This window comes from Macaca mulatta, chromosome 3 (assembly GCF_049350105.2).
Source record: "Macaca mulatta isolate MMU2019108-1 chromosome 3, T2T-MMU8v2.0, whole genome shotgun sequence".
Taxonomy (NCBI): domain Eukaryota; kingdom Metazoa; phylum Chordata; class Mammalia; order Primates; family Cercopithecidae; genus Macaca; species Macaca mulatta.
In genome coordinates this window covers 144,366,564-144,386,576 of record NC_133408.1, presented here as the reverse complement: position 1 = coordinate 144,386,576, position 20,013 = coordinate 144,366,564, and the positions used below count along the sequence as shown (strand labels likewise).

Here is a 20,013-nt window from a genome sequence, read left to right as displayed (position 1 = left end):
TCTCATCTGAAAGCCTGACTAGGAAATGATCTATTTTCAAGCTCACATAGTAGTTAGCTAAATTCAGTACTTTGAGAGCTATTGCATTGAGGACCTCAGTTTTTAGCTGGCAGCCACCCTCAGTTTCTTGCCATGTGGGCCTCTCCAACATGGTAGCTTGCTTCATCAAAGCGTGCAAGCCGAGAAGGCAATAGAGAGAGTTTGGTAGCAAGAAGGAAATCACAATCTTATGTAACTTAATCATGGAAGTGACATCTCATCCCTTTTGATATATTCTATCGGTTAAAAGCATGTTACAAAGTCTTGCCCACACTCAAGGGGGAAGGGCATTATAAAAGGGCAGAATACCAGGAAGTGGAGATCACTGGGGGGTCACCTAGAGGTTGCCCACCACAGGGAAGAAAGTGATGGCAGATATCCATTGTTTTTTTTCTGGTTGCTATCCATTCCTCCTTCTTCTGGTAATTATACCTAGATTTTCCTTTGACGAATAGCCCCCTCCACCATTTCCAAAGTGTTTCTGGCAGTCTCAGCCCCAGGTGTCGGAAAGTGACTCAAGCTGGAGAATCAGCATATCACATGTCTGGGTTCACAGTAATGAGTTTAGAAATGGACATGTGATCCAACAAGGACATGTGATCCAACAAGGACATGTGATCCAATTGGACATGTGATCCAATGAAGAGCAAGGAAACTTTCTTGGAAATCCTGGAAAGATATGCTCTATTTTTCAGATTGACTTAAAACTAGAGAGGATCTAGAAACTGGAGCTGCTGCCTCTGTCTGCTAAGATGTGAAGCCCAAGACTGAAAGTAACATAGCGGAAGAACCGAAAGAGATGTTGAGTCTTGGTGCTGTTTGTTGAACCAGTCCTGAATCCAGCTGTGTCGTAAGTGAATTATTCCTAACGTGATTGATCCAGTTTGGGTCAAGTTTTCTGTGATCTACAACTGAAGGGCCCTAATTGACACAGGAGAAGAAACTCTTACTTGACACATTTTAGGGTCATGAAAATCCTATATCTCTTCTGAAGACAACTTTTGCATCCTCCACAATTTATTCAGAGTTGACAAATTATTTTACCTAGAGCGACAGATTTAAAATACTTAACCCATAAAAAGTTTTTCTAAAGTGCAGCAGTTTTTGAAATTTAATTTAATTTTTTTGAAACAGGGTCTCACTTTGTTGCCTAGACTGGAGTGCAGTGGCACTACCACAGCTTAATGCAGCCTCGACCTCCTAGGCTGTCACTCTTCCCAAAATACACAAGTTTTGAGATACTTTATCAAACCTTCCCTCAATGATGAAATAACTTGCATAATTATCACTTTCCTTCCATCTTTAACTTTGACTTTGTTGTATTTCTAGTAGCCTAGAGAGAAACAGGGCCCAGAGATATTAGAATTTTAGCCATCTACACATATTGTATAGAAGTTTACAGCTTCTCTTAGAGCAGATTTCTGTCTAATACACTTAAAAATCAAGTCATACTGCAATAAAATGCCTTTATTGATGCACATGGCATCCTTTGTAGATTCTAAAACCCCCTTATTTACTCTTACTCTAGAAATAAAGGACCATATATTAACATTTGAATTTACTTCAGCTTGTGCTAGAGTCTGTTGTTGATTTTGCCTGGGTTCTATGTTAGCTTGAAGGTTGAATGTGTGAATACACTGTGTGGGAGCACACACCAACTGGTTGAGTGGTAGGGCCATTAGCAAGAAACAAACAGACATGTAGTTTAATAAGCCACCAATATTCCACCAATGTTCAGGCTGTTGTTATTTTTATGACACAGTAAGGTAGTACCTAAAATCTTATCTCTGAATACAGTTCACTTATTTTCAGAGACAAGATGGGGATAATGGTTGTACTGCAATCGTTAAAGGAATGGCAATATAATTTCAGATATTAATATTTGAAATTGTATTTACTTAATAAGCATATATTGAGTATTTGTGCTGAATGCTCTATAAAATGCTGGTACTTAATTTTTAACGATGCTACAAATATCATAGTATAGTAAGTTTCTATGGCTAAGCCTGACATTAATTTATCAAGGCATGCTGAAGAATATTTGATTATTGGATATAGTGCAATACCAAAACTATGTAAATAATAGGCACATCTGGTTCATGTAATTTAAGAGAGGTAAGGGTAGGGAATGTTCCCTAGACAAGTTCATTCATCAACAAAGATATATTTTGCCCTTACTACATGTTAGGTCCAAGGGCTGTTACATACAGTTGGGTAGTTTGTACACTGCACAAAGGTACCTACTCAGGAGGGTAAGTGGGCACTGAAACTAAGTCTTCCTTATATTTGCCAGACATTTGCCCTGGTATGGGAGTGGTTTCATCCCAGGAGAGAGTGATGTTTCTAACTTGCTAATTGGCCAGATGTTCCTCTGCTAAGCTGAGTAGGATGGAAGGGGTGAGCATCATAGAAAGATGTGGCTACAAAGAGGAACACACACATGGTTCTTGCCCTTTAGGAGTTTAACTCAAGCATGGGGTTAGTTATGCAAACTGAAGATCATGATAAAATGTCATAAAGACTAATAATGATTTTGGAACATATGGTCATGGCCTTGGAACTATAAGTTGAGGAGCATGGTCCACAAACTTTTATCTTTCTAATTTGTGAATAGAATAGAGTATTAGAAACTGGTACTTGTGGTTTCTGGTTGCCATAGGCATGTATATAGTGTAAAGGGAACAAAAGAGTTGTTGATAAATTTGACTTGGGGAATGAAAGGAATTAGAGAGGATGTCGAAGAAGTGGTATGTTGGATCTGGATCTTGAAGGGAAATAGCAAGTGCAAAGATTAGTGAGGTGAAAGCACTTGGTCCATTATAGGAATGGTAAATAACTGCTATGGCTTGAACTTGGAATGTGTGAGAGAGGGCAGAGGATATATAAGACTGAGGTTATAGCAGGAGTGATTAGGAAGAGGTTTCTGGGACAAGCTTTGGAGTATGATAATCACCCTTTATTCACAGGGAGTCAGCCCAGTTTTTAAAGCTGGAGAGCATCATATTTTAGAAAATCAATGTGGGTGAGGACACATTAAAAAGAGAAGATCTGGAGGAGGGGACATCACTCAGGTTATAACCTCCAGGTAAGAGATGACCAATGTGAATCTTGGCATTGGCATTGGGGTTGGAAAGGATGGAACTGAGATGTGAGACAGCTCAGAGATACAGTCTACAGGTTAGTCTACTGTTAGATGGGCATTGTCTTATTCTACTTGGGTTCTATACCAGAATACCTTAGCCTGGGTAACTGATAAACAACAGAAATTAATTTCTTACAATTTTAGAGCCTGGGAAGTCCAAGATCAAAGTGCTAGCAGATTCAGTGCCTGTTCCTATAGCTAGTATCTTCTCTGTGTCCTCACATGGTGGAAGGGGAGGGAAGCTGTCTTCTCTCTCTGTCTCTCTCTCTCTCTCTCTCTTTTTTTGAGATAGGGTTTGCTCTGTTGCCCAGGCTGGATCAGTGGTACTATCATGGCTCACTTCAGCCTTGAACTCCTAGGTTCAAGCAATCCTCCCACCTCAGCCCCCACAAGTAGCTGGGATTACAGGTGGGTGTCACCACGCTCAGCTAATTTTGTATTTTTTGTAGAGACAGGGTTTCACCTTGTTGCCCAGTCTGGTCTCAAACACCTGGGCTCAAGTGATTTGCCTGCCTCACCCTCCCAAAGTGCTGGGTATACAGGCGTGAGCCACTGTGCCTGGCCCAACATCTTTTATAAAGGCACTAATTCCATTCATGAGGACAGAGCGCTCATGGTTTAATCACCTCCTATATCCTATCACATTGGGATTAAGTTCCAACATATGAATTTTGGGGAAACACCAAAAATTTCGGGGAGACACCAACATAGCAGGGGTAGAGAAAGAGGTAGGGAAGAAAGGTTAACAGTGATGCTTTTTGTGCAATAGTGTCAAAAAGTCTCACTACAGCACAAATTGTGAAAACAATAGCATTTTTATCATTTATTACTTAGTTAATTGTCTTTGATAGCTCTCCATCCAATGGTAAGAGAGAAAGAAACATAAAGTAAAACAACAAAAAACTTGGCCAGATGCGGTGGCTCATACTATAATCCCAGCACTTTGGGAGGCTGAAGCGGGTGGATTACAAGGTCAGGAGATTAAGACCATCCCAGCTAACACGGTGAAACACTGTCTCTACGAAAAATACAAAAAATTAACCGGGCGTGGTGGCACGTGCCTGTAATCCCAACTACTCGGGAGGCTGAGACAGGAGAATTGCTTGAACCCAAGAGGTGGAGGTTGCAGTGAGCACAGATCGTGCCACTGCACTCTAGCCTGGGCGACAGAGCGAGACTCCATCTCAAAAACAAAAACAAAACAAAACAAACATACACACAAAAACAAAACTAAAAACTTTGGTACTAACTAGAGAAATCTCAGTTTCTTCCAAGTTAAAATAGTTCCTTTCAGGTTAACATCACCTTTTCTGGTTACATTCAGGCCTTCAGGGTCTTTTCTTTTTACCCTGCCCACGAACCCCCCAGCCCCCTTATATGGGTGCAGAGCAAAGTTTATCTGTCATCACCATGATGGGAAGGGCCTTTCCAGGTCTTGGCTGGTCCTATTGTGAGTGCCCTGACTGAGCTGGGCTGGTCCCTGGGCCTGGGGACTTTGTGCTAGTGTCCCTGGTATGCTCGGTCATGCGTGATCCTTGGGGTCCCCTGTTGCTTCTGTGCACCATTTCAGCCATATCCTTCCAGTTCAAAGTCTTTGCATTCTTCAGTTTCTGTGTCCAGATCTCAAGGCTCTTCTACACTATGGCTGTTCTCAGAACCTCTCTGGTCCCCCTTGGGATAAGCAGGAACTCCTGGAATCCCTGCATACATGGGGCAGCCCTTGGGAAACTGGAAACATAGTTTTAGTCCCATATGCCTGATCTCCTCCCTCATTTTTTCTAATCTGTAGCTCAAGTGCCAGATGAATGTGGAATTCTCTGTGAGGCTGGTAGCCTCCTAAAGGGAAGCCAAGCCAAGGTCCTTTCTGTTTTGGGGGCCCCAGGAGCTTATCTGGATCTTTTATTGCACTTTGCCTCCTGTTTCCTCTTTGGTTTTTGGCTCCGGAGTTGAAGGTGTGTGTAGGTACTCTAATATCTCAACTCCTGCGCCACCTTCTCCAGCTCCTTCTTTCAACAATGTCTGCCTGGCTAGCAAGGAAAGGAGCTGGGTCACTAAGAAATACTCAAAGAGGTGTTTGGATGGGTGGGTAGGTGATGGGAGGAGGTGGCAAAGGTTTGGGTGGGGGTGTGAAGGAACAATTAATTCAGCCTAGACAGGTTGACTTTGAGGTGTCTAAGTATTCCAAGACATCCTGCATTTGACAGTTGGGGGAAAGAGGGTTTGGAGATCAATAGGGATTGTGGCCAGAGTTACTGGTTACGGGTGCTTGAGACAATGGGAATGGATAAGTTTAAGGAAGGCACATAGGAAGAGGAAAGTGGGCAAGAGCAGTTAGAGGAAGAGGAGCTGGAAGAAATGTAGGTTAGGAGTGGTTGGAGAGGTAGCAGGAGAAAACGGAGATAGCACTCACTCTCGGGAGTGAAGCCTGAGCCCCAGTCACATACAGAACCCACAGACCTTGCGGGCTTCTTGGAAGGCTCAGCTCACAAAACCTCACTTAAAAAAATTCTCTGAAGTTCATCTTGCCTTTCAAATAAGAGAGAAATATATTAGGCAAGCTGAGATGTAAACTGAATTATTGATGTGGTGGCTTTTCAAAGGGAAGGCAACATTAGCCTTAGGTATAAGGACATCTTTGGTTTAGGGAAAGCAAGTCCTACCATGACCTACCTTTGTAACATTTTAAATTTCAGTTCACATTTTAGCACCAAAAGACCAAAGCCTACACCTGAGATTTTGCACTTGCAAAAAGGAAGATCACCTGGAAGAACAAAATAGGAGACTCCTGCTCCCAGTAGGCTTGGGTCAGGAAGATGGCCGTTGGCATAATTGTGGAGTAGGAAGATGGAAAACAACTCCCAGAGATCCCAACAGCTGAACACGTGCTTGGGCAGTGGCTGCAGGTGAAGTCGTGGGAAGGCAACTCATAAAGGGCATTAATCAAGGTAAAAGCAAAATGAAAATGAGGTTCTTTGGGGCATGGTGTGCGGGAAGCAACGGCATGATGGGATCATTAGGAGAGATGCCCATGACTCCCCTGCCCAGCAGGGTCTCTTGTCTCTGCAGGGGTCCCTGCTTCCATCTCCTAAGGTGCAGGCAGAGAGGGCAGAAGCCAGGATCATCAATGCCCAAGCAGGTGAGTCGAAGAGTGCATGCTTCCTCTACTATGTCGTGATATAGATGGAGGCCAGGATTTGGGGGCTCTGAAACACATCTCTCCCAGGCCTGATTGTTAGGAGAGGACTTAGGCAAGGTGTGGGCAATGCTGGTGCTTCACCCTTCCTTGTTGACCAGACAGACCCAGAAGGGCCATTTGTCAAAACAAAGAATATCTCTTCCATGGGTGAGGCAGGTGTGGCTGCCTGGATGTGAATGTGCTGCACACCTTTCCCATCAGCAGATGTCTGAGACCCTTCTCCTCCTGACTTTGCTGGCCTGAGCATCAGCCTGTGAGGTCCAGGACCCAGAGTCCAAGTCTTCTGGCTCCTAGGCTGGCACCCAACCTAACAACAATTTCTGTGCCTTCACATTTTCATCTCTGCAAGGAGGATAGCAAAAATAGCTCTCAAGTAGGGAATGACGACTGCATTTGAGAACAGGGCAAAAAAAAAAAAAAAAATCTAAAAATTGAGCATCTCATCACTAGGCAATTGTAACATGTTTTGAAGATTATGACCTAATCAAAATTACCCAGGTATTCTGCTCTGGAAACGCTCAACAACCAGACAGGATGTTTTTGAATGCAATAATAAAAATTATCTCTAGGAGCAAAACCCACTGAATCTTAAACATTCCTGCCAGAGAAGGAGCACTCTCCAAGTCCTTCTCAGCTTATACTAAAGAATTCCACATAATTCATTCCTGTTGTGGTAGTTAGTAAAACCTTACAATATACACAGGTCAGAGCCAATCCAAAGAAACAGAAGCAAAAACAAGAGGTAGTTTTAAAAATGTTCTTCAAAGAAGATGTAGATGAATATATGGAAGAGATATTATAGTTATTATTTACTAAACAATGTGAAGCTTTTCTATTTTATTTTCCTTTGAGAACTAGGCTTTCAAAGAAATATTCCGAGACTTTCTAGCACCTATCTTTCTGTTATTAGGATGACTTACATTACACTCTAATTTTACATTTTAAAAAATATTGTCATTTAGAAAAATAGCAATTAATTATAAGATGAAATGTATAGAATTATAAATTTCAATTAATTGTAAGATAAATGTTTTGTAGACTATACAACAGATGTTTCTCTTGAGGAGAAGATGTGTAAGTGGCGGCCATGTTCAGTGGGAACTCTCAGGAAAACTGCTTGTTTCTAGTTCTAGGACATACTTGCTCACCTTGGCCTGCCATGCCTAACTGGGGTCATAAACCATGTGACACTGGTGTCCACCTCACATAGCACCCCCTGCCAACAGGACTAGATGCCAAATGCTGACATCACCTGCTGCCATGATGTTATCTATAGTTTCTTTCTTTCTTTCTTTCTTTCTTTCTTTCTTTCTTTCTTTCTTTCTTTCTTTCTTTCTTTCTTTCTTTCTTTCTTTCTTTCTTTCTTTCTGTTTGTTTGTTTTTGTTTGTTTGTTTTTGAGACAGGGTCTCACTCTGTCACCCAGGCTGGAGTGCAGTGGCACCATCTCAGCCTACTGCAACCTCTACCTCCTGGACTCAAGCGGTCCTTTCGCCTCAGCACCCCAGTTAGCTGGGACTACAGGCACATGTCACCACGCCCGGCTAACTTTTGTATTTTTTTTTTTGTAGAGATGGGGTTTCAGCATTGGTACCCAGGCTGGTCTTGAACTCCTGAGCTCAAGTGACCCGCCTGCCTCAGCCTCCTAAAGTGCCGGGATTACAGGTGTGAGCCACCGCACCTAGCCTATGTTGTCTGTAGTTTTATTAAGGACGGACTAAGGTATGTTGGAGTAAAAAAAAAGTGGATTTTGACATTGAAGGTTTATTTCTTGCTCATCTCCATCATGGGTTAGCTGGGGGCTCTGCTCCATGCTCCTCATTTGGGGATGTATACAGAAGGAGCAGCTACCACCTGAGCTGCTCTGCATTAATTAGTGTCTAATACAAAACTAAAGATAGCTCAGGTGGCCTCATTTGGCCATTAAAGTTTCTAGCCTGGTGGTGACACGTGCCACTTCTGCTCACTACTCATTGATTGCAACAAGTATCACAGCCCCACCCAGCCATTAGGAGCCAGGAGGTACAATCCTACCATGTGCCAGGAAGGTGGGAATTCAGAAATGCTGGGTGAACAGCATTAATGATGATCACAGTTGCCCATGCAGCGTGCATCTCCTCTTTCTCTTTCCTAGGAGATTGCTGACTTCGGTTAGTTTTCTATCTGTCCTCCATGCTTCCCATTAATTTAGGCAAAGCTAACCCCATTTTCTGACCACAGGAGTGGACTTTGATGCACGTAAGCCAAACAAAATAATACAAACTAGTTGTGATTGGTTCAGGAAAGAACACGAGATACAATTCAGGCTAATGAGATGCTATGCGAGGTTTGCAGAGGCTTTTGGGAAACTTTCTTTTCATTCCTTTAGGATATGTTCTAGGAGTAACTCCCTTGCTTTTCTTGGATGTGTGCGAGAAAGTGTGGACATCCAACTGTGACTGGCAGCCACTTTCTGACCAATGGGAGATCCAGTCTCAGGATGGAGCAGACACCACGCATGGTAGAGCAGAGAGACAGATAAAACCTAGGTCCTTGATGAAATGATTGGCCACTGGATCAGCCACAGTTAAAGACTGCCTACCTTTGGACTTCTGGTTATCTCAGGCCAAAAATGTCCTTTTTATTTAAAGCACTTTGAGCTGGGTTTTCTAAGACCTAGCAGTCTCAACCATCCAAACTAATAAGCTGAATTAACTAGATTTCCTGTCACGTCCTTCCTGCCTGATTGGTAACCCTTGACTCCAATTTGGCCTCATTTTCCGTACCTTACTGGCTGCCTTTTCCTCTAATCATAGGTCACTTGGATGTAAAATATATATTTACTTCAAACTCCCACTATCACATGCATTTCTTTTCTTACTGACTTCATGACCTTCAAATATGGCCTCATAATCATTTACTCTCTGCCAAGTTCCTCCAACTACTTGGATCACTCCTAGCCTGTCTTGATTAGCCACCTCCACACTAACGCCAAAAAAGGATGCCAGTTGTTCGATATCTCTGCTTCTTAAAAAACGTGTCCTTTGTCTTGCTAAATTGTGTCTTCCCTACACACTGGTTGAAAACAAAGCAGCCCACCTGGTCACACACTCTAAAATACAAAAGGTCAGTGAAGCAGTCCTCCACTGTGTCAGTGCACATGCTGTCACAAGGAGCGTTGTGACTTCAGGACATGCTTCCTCGAGCCCTAACTTGGGGCTGCACTATTGAGGCCTCAGCAAACTGATTTAAAGCTGCTACTGAAAAATCCCATCACATCCTATATGTGAGCTGAAGAGTGACAGTGGGGCCAATTTCTACCGCACTTGTTACAGCAAAAGGTAGAAGCCCCGGCACTGGGGTGGGCAGGGGTGGGCTTTTTAGATCCATATTTCAATGGGCATATTTTAGGTGAATTCTAATAGGTACAAAGTTAACACACTTTGCATGTCTCCCATCCTGGCTCATTTGCTGCCTAAATGTAAGAAGCTATGCCAAAGTAACTTACTCAAGTAGTTTGGGGGAAGTCAGGGACAAGGCAAAGCTATGAGTAATCTAGGAAAAGGAAATATTCTAGGGGCTGTTTGGAGCTACAGGGAGTGGTGTATTGATGTGACTGGACATGTGGAGTTTAAATTGGCCTTTTCTGAATTATTAAGAGTTTCTGATTCATACCACGGAAGACCTGAACTTTTTAGATTTACTGTCCTTGTATCCAACAGGGATGATTCCAGAGAGATTTCTGGCAGGTTCTACAAAAATATTCTGAGACTGACAGTTGCTTTGGGGAATAAAAGACAGCGTGTGTCTGCTTCTTTCAGCCCCTCTTCCTTCTTTCTGGCTCATTTTATCAAGTCATGCAAAGCTTTCACTAATACAATTGAGGCTTATACACTGTTAGAAGAATCGCTGTCTTAGTGAACATCATTTAAGGAAGAGAGGAAGAAAGAAAGAGGCGAGGGACAGGGAGAGAGAACAGAAGCCTGTTATCTTGCTGGTTTGGCTTGCTCTCATCCAGAAGGCTGACTTTCCGGCAATGGGAAGGAGGATGGTTCAAATTATGGTAATTAGGATCTTGTGTGGCAGCTCGTGATGTGCATTTCCTTCATTTCATTGTTTCTCTTCATGTTTGTTGGAAGACCAAATAATACACTTCTATGTTTGTGCCAAAGGATTTTTCTTGGGATTCAGAAGACGAATGGCCATCAGAGAGCATGTCTGGCCCATGTTTCCGGAAAGGTTTTCAGTGGGATGAGGCAGGTGGCTTAGTAGAATCAGGTGACTTGTTTCTAGGGGACTTTAGAGGCTTTAGAAGAAAATAATAAGATTTTAAGAACATCTCTGTGGATCTGTTATCCAGGTGCTAACCACCTAGTTGGATTATTATTATTTTTCCTTCTTCCTGCTACACATATTTTGTCTTCCAAGAGGCTCAAGTTGTAGGAAAAGCACACAGGGAGATAGGTATAGCTCATTTTCTTATCCAATGGAGGCTGCAGTAATTTCTCCTATTAGAACAGCAAATTCCCTCCAACCCAGACCTTGGTCTTTTCCCATCCATTCTGCGATGTGATTGGCAACATCTCACTGATGACACAGAGGATGATTCTTTCCAACTGCCAGTCAGTCACGGTGCAGGTTACCTTTAAATTCACTTTATATTAAACAAGAAAAGAAAGGAACTGCTTGAAACACTGAACTGCTGGATTAGATGGAAATTCTTGTAGCCTATTTTAACAGAACCATAATTTCCAGCAGCTATTTTTGAGAAGAAACTATTAGAGAAACATCGGCTCTTGAATTTAATGTGATCACACACATCACTAGCTGTGTGATGAACATCTGCTTTTAAAGTGGGGCTTACACTGACAGTAACCCTACTTCTACTTCTTTGCTATCAACATCAGCCCTATGGCTCCAGTTATTCAACATCATTCCCCATGTGACAAATTTACATAGCTTTCAATTTATGCCTTTTCTGGGAAGGTCTGTGGCAACTTTGCCCATGTTTTGATTGTTCTTTGAGTCACAAATAGCAGGAATACCAACGCTATGCATTCATCATGTGCCAACGATGACAACATCAAGAAGCTTCAGGTCTGGGGTTCTCTGGTCCACCATCTCATTTTGTGAAAGAGACTAGGGTTCAAGAGACCTCCCCAAAATTTGTTGTCTATTTAGAGCACGTTTGTTAAGAGAATGTAGAGGCTTTTTACTGTGTTTTATTGAAGTGTAATGTGTATTATACTTCTGTAGTACACAAGAAAAAGTGTGCAGATCATATGTGTATGTTCAGTGAATTCACAAAGTGGGACATCTGTCTAGCCAGCACCCAGCTCAAGAAACAGCACCAGTTCCTTCATGCAGCCTTCCCATCCACACCGAGCCTAAGAGTCATCCCATCTTGACTTCTAACACCTTAGACAAATGTTGCTTGTGTTTAAACTTTAGATTAATGGGTCTAAAAATCCTTAAACCAGTTCTCTTTCCACTACCACAGTTTCTTTGGGCACCACATTCTCCTATGGGAGATACCACAAAAGAGTTAGAGTTTCAAAAGTGAGACTGGGAAGGAAAACTACATTCGATTTTGACATCAGATTTTCATCCTAATCAAGTTGTCAGCTTTATAATCTTCCATAGTTAGAGACAAGGCTACTAGAGTTAAGTTGCTAAAAAATCAAACCAAAACAAACCCAGCTCTTGTCTGGTCAGCTGTGAGTGCAGGTCCAGCTGGTTGCTGCTTGGTCACTTTAATGACATAATATTCTGTGAGTGTGAGTTCAAACCATTCTTTAGAAAAACTTATTATGTTTTTGTGGCTGCTATTGATTTTTACCCTGACATATTATTATTCTTGACAATATTGCTTTTTAATCACTGACATCTTAGTAAATCCAGAGTCAGAAATATCACTGGACTGCTTTTAAAATTTCTTCACAATGAAAAACCAGCTTTCTACATCTTATTTCCTCTAATGCAAAGCTAGCCTTTCTGTTCGCCTGCTTTCATGTTGATTTAAAAACTTGGTTTTCTATTACAAATGTTTCCCACCTCTCCTCTATTTTTCCCCTCTTTTGTCCAGGAGGCAATGTAAATCTACATGCTTTATTAACCACCCAGTTGTGCAAGGACGTTCTGACTGCATCTTAGAAATGCTAGCAGGCCAGGTGCAGTGGCTCACACCTATAATCCCACCACTTTGGGAGGCCAAGGTGGGCAGATCACCTGAGGTCAGGAGTTGGAGAACAGCCTGGTCAACATGGTGGAACCCTGTCCCTACCAAAACTAGAAAAATTAGCTGGGTGTGGTGGCAGGTGCCTGTAATCCCAGCTACTCAAGAGGCTGAGGCAGGAGAATCGCTTGAACCCGGGAGGTGGAGGTTGCAGTGAGCCAAGATCATGCCATTGCACTCCAGCCTGGGCGACAAGAGCTAGACTCCATCTCAAAAAAAAAAAAAAAAGCTAGCAAATAGCCAGATCCGATGCAGACTGATGGTCAGCTTGCAGGAAACATCAGATTTCCATCTTTTGGTCACACATCCCTCTTTGCACAGTCAGATACTTCCCAAAGCAGTTTTTTATGTACTAAGAGAAAGATAAGTGGATGCAGAATTGAGTTTACCAGCTATCCAAACTCTTTCAGCAAATTTGTGGATCATCTCATTTTTCTGCTCTGTGAGTTACTGAATATGAGAAAACCAGAATAGATCCTCCCTGTTTGGTAAGTGAAGGGGTAAAGTTACAGTAGCAAAAACAAGGTACAGGAACAAAGTGCTTGGGGGAGCTCTCCAGGAAACATTATATACAGCCTGGTACTTTCTTACCCAGAGGCAGCAGTCTCGAGGAACTGTAAGAGCCAATAGTGACAAAGCTATTTAGTCATGGATAGTACCATGTCAAAGTGAACTAAAATAAGTAGCCGTGACGGAGATAATTAATTCATCTGTAATAGAGTCTGGACTCTCGGAGAATTCTAACAGTTTTTGGATTAAACTGGGTGAGAGACTTGTTATGGCTTCCAGGCCAGAAGCTGGCCAGAAAGTAGTTTGCTTAGAATTTTTGTTTCTATTTTTATTGGCTGTCAACATTCTAGCTAACAAGGAGGCTACCAGCACACACTTCTGTTCATTTTCCCTTCCGAGACACCTTCCTGAGTGTCTCTATCCATTGGATGCTTGTAGAGAGTAAGCCTTTGCCCTTGTGGGGTGAGGGAAAGGAGAGAAAGTGGGAAAGCAGGGATGACACTGATAAGAAATCTCTGTACCTTTGATTTCGAATGGGAATGTGATGCTTTTCTTTCATCACCAGTATTGAAACCTTGCTGTTTTGAACTTCTTAAAGATCCAATATCTCTCCACAACCTATGGAGAGACTGGGAGTAGGGAAGCTCCTTCAGGCAAACTCTCAGGTCCCCCCTGAGAGCATAATATCACAAGAAAGAAAAACCTGAAATCATCCTGCAGCCACAACTAAAGATCTCTTAAATGCTGTCAGCTGCAGCTGTTCTAGTTTGACAGGCCAGGTGAATCAGGACATAGTCATCTTGGAATCCAAGAATACAAAGACCTTGCATCCCTGGTGGAACAATATTTTCAATCAGGAAATGTATTCTTTAGTTCCCCTGAAAATCTGAACCTATCCTGTTCTTTGATCTGTGGAAATGGAAATAGCCAAAGAAGTTGAGATTTCCAAGTATGGCCAGGCAACCAGCGGTTCCAGCTGGTTCTGGGAGATCTTCCACAAATTTTAGTTGTGAACATTGTTTTTCTAGATCCAGAAAAGCACTATTTTTCTAGATCCATTGCTTCCAAAGATCCAGAAAAACAGATGGGTGGGAAGACCCCTGAACTACAGTGATCATGTGATGTGGTTGGAGGCTAAAAATATCAAGGAGTCTGTGATGCAAAAGGAGAATGGGCCTTTAAGTAGGGTACCAATAATCTCAGCCCAAGAAGTAAGGCTGCCAGGGACCCTTTCTCTATGCTTAACTCCATGATTAATTAAACTCTTTTAAATTATGCCAGAATTAACCCCGTCAATAGAAATGTTGCCCACAGGCTTGGTTCCCAGCCTTTTGAATTTTCCTTTGTCCTTTTGTGTTTGTTTTGTGAGCAATCAGAAAGTTCCCTTGAAGCCAAGGAAGTCTGAGCCAATGACAACCCCCTCTCCCCACAGACCAGAGCACACAATGGGGATAACTTGGTTACTGGAGAGGAATCAGCTCAGAAAAACATTTCCAATTACACCAACAAGAAGCTCAAAGGAAAAGAAGGCAGGTTATAGAAATAATACTAGAATATTAACCATAGGAAAACAATGCTAAAGACTAAAGTTTGTGTAAGATCTCCCAGAAAGTTCAAGATGGTCTGTCTGTGCTTTTCATTTAGGTCAACCATGTGGAGAAAGGCCAAATGACTTAATAATACAACCATACATTTGAGCAGTATTTCATAGACACAGATGACTTTTGCTTGTCCTGTCTTATTTGATGTCCTTACTTGAACCTGGGATGTAGGTATGTAACATATTCGTTTGTATACAAGGAAAATGGGGCTTGAAAATGTTATGTGACTTGTCCAAGGTCAAAAATGATGAGGATTCTGGTCTTCTAACAACTGGTTGGATATGAATTTCACTGTACTAGAATGTCCATCTTTCCTGCTTAACATATTTCAGGAGGGTGAATTCTAGACGATGGGCTTGGCATCCTGACATAAATCAGATAGTAATTAAGATGACTAATGGTCTGCTTTAGGAACCATGAGTTTCAAAAGGAAATCAGGATATGATGTTGTACATAGGTGGTTTATACTCTGGTTGGGGAAAGTGGTCCTAAAATAAAGAATAAACAAGACACTGCAAAACTGGATGGTACCAAAAAAAAGTGCAAACAAATTCCAGAAAGGAGACATATGTGTGGCCAAGCAAATGTTTTCAGACAGGAGATAGGACCTAGGTGAACTGCGCATTATAGATGAGCAGGGTTTGACTATGGGAGAGCAGCAGGGTGCATGAATCCTCCCTGGGGAGTGACAAAGGCAACTCTGGAAACATCTTGATTTTAGCAGGTATAAGGACATTTTGGAATTTGTGGGGAAAATTGCCTTGGGTGGTAAACAGAAGGTCAGGCTATGAGGACCCCCACCCCTTAAAGCTTTAGTATCAATTTCAACACTTGGAAGTGCATTTGGAAGCAACCAGGTAGCTAGGCTAGAGTGCAGAGCCCTGGTGAATAAACAGTCCATCTGGTTTACACTATTCAGCAAGGTGACTTCACTGGCTTTTGTCTTATCATGCAAGGCAGTTTTGAATACAGAAACCTAGCAGGATAAATCAGGAAATCCAGAAACCCAGAGACAGATTTGCTTGGCTGGCATATTCTACGATATAATGTTAATTTAGTGCCTTCATTGTATAGTAGATAGAAAAAACTGCTAGAACAAATTAGGGCCCACAATCAGTCTGAATATTGGCAAGAGTCTTGTTAAAGGGATCACTCTTCATTCAGACGTGTATGGGGGGAATTCTCTTGAAGGGCATCTAAGTTAACCACAGCCTCCTGAACTCAGGGCTGATAATATTAATGAGCAGTGCTGGAGACTTAACAATGGAGGGTAAAACATAGTTTATGAATGGATGGCTACATTATGTAATTTTTCTCTGCTTTTCTACTCTTTAAGCTGTGCAAATCCGTATTAAGATACATATAAATGTAGTGTAAAATTGGGGGGAAGGGGGCTTGGGAGTCACTGACACTTGAAAATAGGAGCCAAAATTTCTTACTCCTAGTAGGCTGGGTAATGGGACAGAAAGCTGGAGTCTATGTTGTTAATCTTAATCTTATTTTCTGCATGGTGGCTTTCCATGAAGATAGCTGAAGACTGATTACAACATAGGAAAGCCCAGAAATCCAACCCAGTTAAAAAGGACCCCTTAACATTTCTCTGAACCCCAAGAGTCTGTTGGAGTTAAGAGTCATTCTAACTAGTTATTTCCTGAACTCTGTCCCCAAGACTGAGTTAGGTTCCCTTCTTATACTCACCAAGAACACCATGTACTCATCAAGCTATAGTTGGAGTGTATGTGTCTGTGTGCGAAAGAGGGAGAGAAAGAGATCATTTAAACAGTTCAGGCTGGTTATTGGTCTTCCCTCCCATTTATGGAAGATGAGCTATCGGTAAACATATAAGGGGCTGTGAATTCCACACTTCTCTCAATCCTCAGTTCCTCTGTGTTTTCCATAGCATGAGCATCTTGCTGTGTTGTGTGTTTTGAGGTTTAAAGAAACACATTTTTTAAAAAAGCATAGTCCATAAATATAAGAATGATGCTCTACCAAGAAGCAGCAATTGCTTCCATCATCAGTGGAAAGATAGGTTTGTTGTGTCGGACTTAGGGAAATGGTGGTGCCTTCTTAAAGAGATTTTCAAGGGCAACTTCAGCTACACATTCTGCCTTGCCTATTGACTTTAGACCACAACTCTTGTAAATGCAGTCTTGTTGAGGAGTGAGAGAGGGAACGAGTGAAAGAGAAAAGAAAGACTGAAGAAGTGACCAGTTTGATTTGGATAACTCTCCTTAATGCTCAGGAAAATATATCCTTGCCCACAAATGGTTACATGCTCCAATTGTTGATGTAGCATTTTTTAGACTCCAGCAATTCTCACAGCTTTCACACGAGGAAGGCAGAGAGAAGACAGCTTTGTTCTCATTAAAAAAACAAGAAAGTCATGGTACCAACTGGCTTTAGTCAGTGAGAAAGCATTAGACCTGGAATTTCAGGCTCAGTCTATCTTCTCACATGTATAATTTAAGCATGAAATAGGCCACTACATACTTTTCCAACAGTGTGAGGGCAAAAGTAACAGAAAAAGGTTCTTATAGTCATTTTGGAAGAAGCCCTACAATAGATTGAAAAGATAAAGTGTGAAATGGTGTGTGAGGACTGTGCTAAGTTAACAGACGAGTCAGTCTGAGAGGCTGTTGCTTGCAGGACTCAGGAGGGAGCATCTCTGATGCCTTCTGGAAAACACCGTCTTGAAGAACCATTTCAGATCCCTGGATATGTGTTTGCTGAGGTTCCTAATAGTTAGGCTGCAGGTGATTCTGTTCTGCTTATTAGACTATAAATTAGTTGACCTACATCATGTGTCAGAGATTATAAGAACAGAACGGGAAATCAGCTGAGAGTACTCCTCATAAAGAAATTATGTTTCCCCCATGTGTGAACAGAAAGAAATGGTTTCTATTCATCCTATGGCACCACACAGTTTATAAAAGAACCACTAGGGATAGGTTGCATGCACAGGGTTTAAAAATTCAACAAGAACTCAACAAAGATAACCGCTATACACTGAATGTTTGTGTCTCTTCAAGCCCCTTTAATTCATTAGTTGAAAACCTAATCCCCTAACCTAACATGATGGTATTAGGGGGTGGGCCTTGGGAGGTGATGAGGTTATAAGGGTGGAGCCCACATGAATGGCCTTAGTGTCCTTATAAAGGAGACACCAAGCACTGGCTCACACCTGTAATCCCAGCACTCTGGGAGGCTAAAGCAGGAGGATCCCAGGAGTTTGATACCAGCCTGGCAACACAGGAAGACCCTATGACATACACACACAAAAATAGCCAGGTATGGTGGTATGCACCTGTAGTCCCAGCTACTCAGGAGACTGAGGTGGAAGGATTGCTTGAGCCCAAGAGTTCAAGGCTGCAGTGAACTATGATTGTGCCACTGCACTCCAGCTTGGGTTACAAAGCAAGACCTTGTCACAAAAAAAGAGATTTTGGATATCTCATCCTTATGCTATGTGAGGATGCAAGGAGAAGAATGCCATCTACGGAAGCAGGCCTTCACTAGACACCAAATCTGTTGGTGTCTTAATCTTGGACTTCCCAGCCTGCAGAACTGTGAGAAATAAGTTTCTGTTGTTTATAAGCCACTCAGTCTATGGTGTTCCCTTATAGCAGCCTGAAGAAAGACAATAACCACCCCAAATCTATTGTTTTCATGCTTTCTATTGTTCGAGGCCACACGACTGTACTGGGAATGAGCTAACATTAATTTTCGGCCTCACAATTTCTGTATTTCCACAAATCATCCAAATGATACTGAAAGCGATTGCAAGACTTTCCTATACTTGAAGGACAGAGTGCATAAGCTGAATAACATGGGGCTTCAGTAATAATGCTGAGTTTTTTCTGAGAGGTTCTCAATGCAACTATGAGAACAGTCCCTTTTAGAAATGGAAGGATATTACCCCAATGCCCAGTACTGAAAATATTTAAAAACAAGAAAATAGAACAAAACATAAAAGTAAGTGGCTTGCAATAGCAAAGATGTACTATAATAATTTCAGATTGCAACTAGGCCTACTTATACAGAGGGCACAATAGAAGGATTTTCTAGAACTGTCAGTTCTGAACAATGCTGGGCTTTTATTAAGTATATCACTATGTTATTTTAAAAGTTAATTTTCTAGTAATGGAATTGCATTCATATGATTTCGGTAATTAAACTTAATTGTGTAATTAGAACAAATGAGCAGATTTAGATTGCACTAGCCATATGTAACAACATTATTAGGTATATAAATCTTTCCTTCAAGTTTTATATAGCGCATACACACACACACACACACGCATGCACACACACACCCCCCACACACAGTAGTAGTCTTATTTGACAGGACCAGGAACTTTCATCTTAGTGTGTTTAGAATGGCACCTATTATTTCAATCCATCTTACTCCTCTGCCTACAAGGAATTACATCGGTGGCACTACAGATGTAAATGAGATCTGTTAGTGAGCAGTGAGAATGCATGGGTAAACAGCAGATTGAGAAAGTTGATTCTATGGTAACAATACCTTTCATTTATTAAGCATTACATTATAATAGATAAAGGTTAATCACTTTATATATCACCTCATCCAAAGTTTGACAACGCTATGAGGTAGGTGTTATTCTTTTTTTTTTTTTTTTTTTTTTTTTTTTTTTTTTTTTTTGAGACGGAGTCTCACGCTGTTGCCCAGGCTGGAGTGCAGTGGCGCGATCTCGGCTCACTGCAAGCTCCGCCTCCCGGGTTCCCGCCATTCTCCTGCCTCAGCCTCCTGAGTAGCTGGGACTACAGGCGCCCGCCACCGCGCCCGGCTAATTTTTTGTATTTTTAGTAGAGACGGGGTTTCACTGTGGTCTCGATCTCCTGACCTTGTGATCCGCCCGCCTCGGCCTCCCAAAGTGCTGGGATTACAGGCTTGAGCCACCGCGCCCGGCCTGTAGGTGTTATTCTTAGCCTCATTCGACTTATGAGGAAGCTGAGCAAGTAGCTCCTGATCATTATGCTAGTTTGATAAAATTGAAGATTATAATTCTAAATATTGCCAGAGACTCCGCTCTCTGCTCTTTCATCTTTCCTTTGGGTCACTGAATTTTATATACACATTTCAGTCTGTAACCAGTGGCTAAGCTGGTTGGACCACTGTGCTGAGGAGGGAATTTTTTAAAGATGAAACGGTCATAGCTGTGTGGCTCCTTGGTAAGTGTTTATTCATTATTCATGAGACACCAATTGCTTCTAGGAAGGGAAGGTTGGGAATAGTGGATGGTCTTTCCACACGGAGGGTCTGACATGGACACAGTGTACATGGAGGTA

General features: G+C 42.0%; 1 protein-coding gene and 1 long non-coding RNA gene across 3 annotated transcripts in view; one reads left to right on the top strand and one right to left on the bottom strand.

The window, feature by feature from the left end:
* Nucleotides 1-20,013, bottom strand: part of LHFPL3 (LHFPL tetraspan subfamily member 3) — a 577,335-nt gene that overhangs the window by 101,004 nt on the left and 456,318 nt on the right. The window lies entirely within an intron of this gene.
* Nucleotides 756-9,204, top strand: LOC144340091 (uncharacterized). Its single transcript, XR_013415818.1, has 4 exons — nucleotides 756-889; nucleotides 3,006-3,124; nucleotides 5,875-6,126; nucleotides 8,744-9,204. It is a non-coding gene; the product is annotated as an uncharacterized LOC144340091 (long non-coding RNA).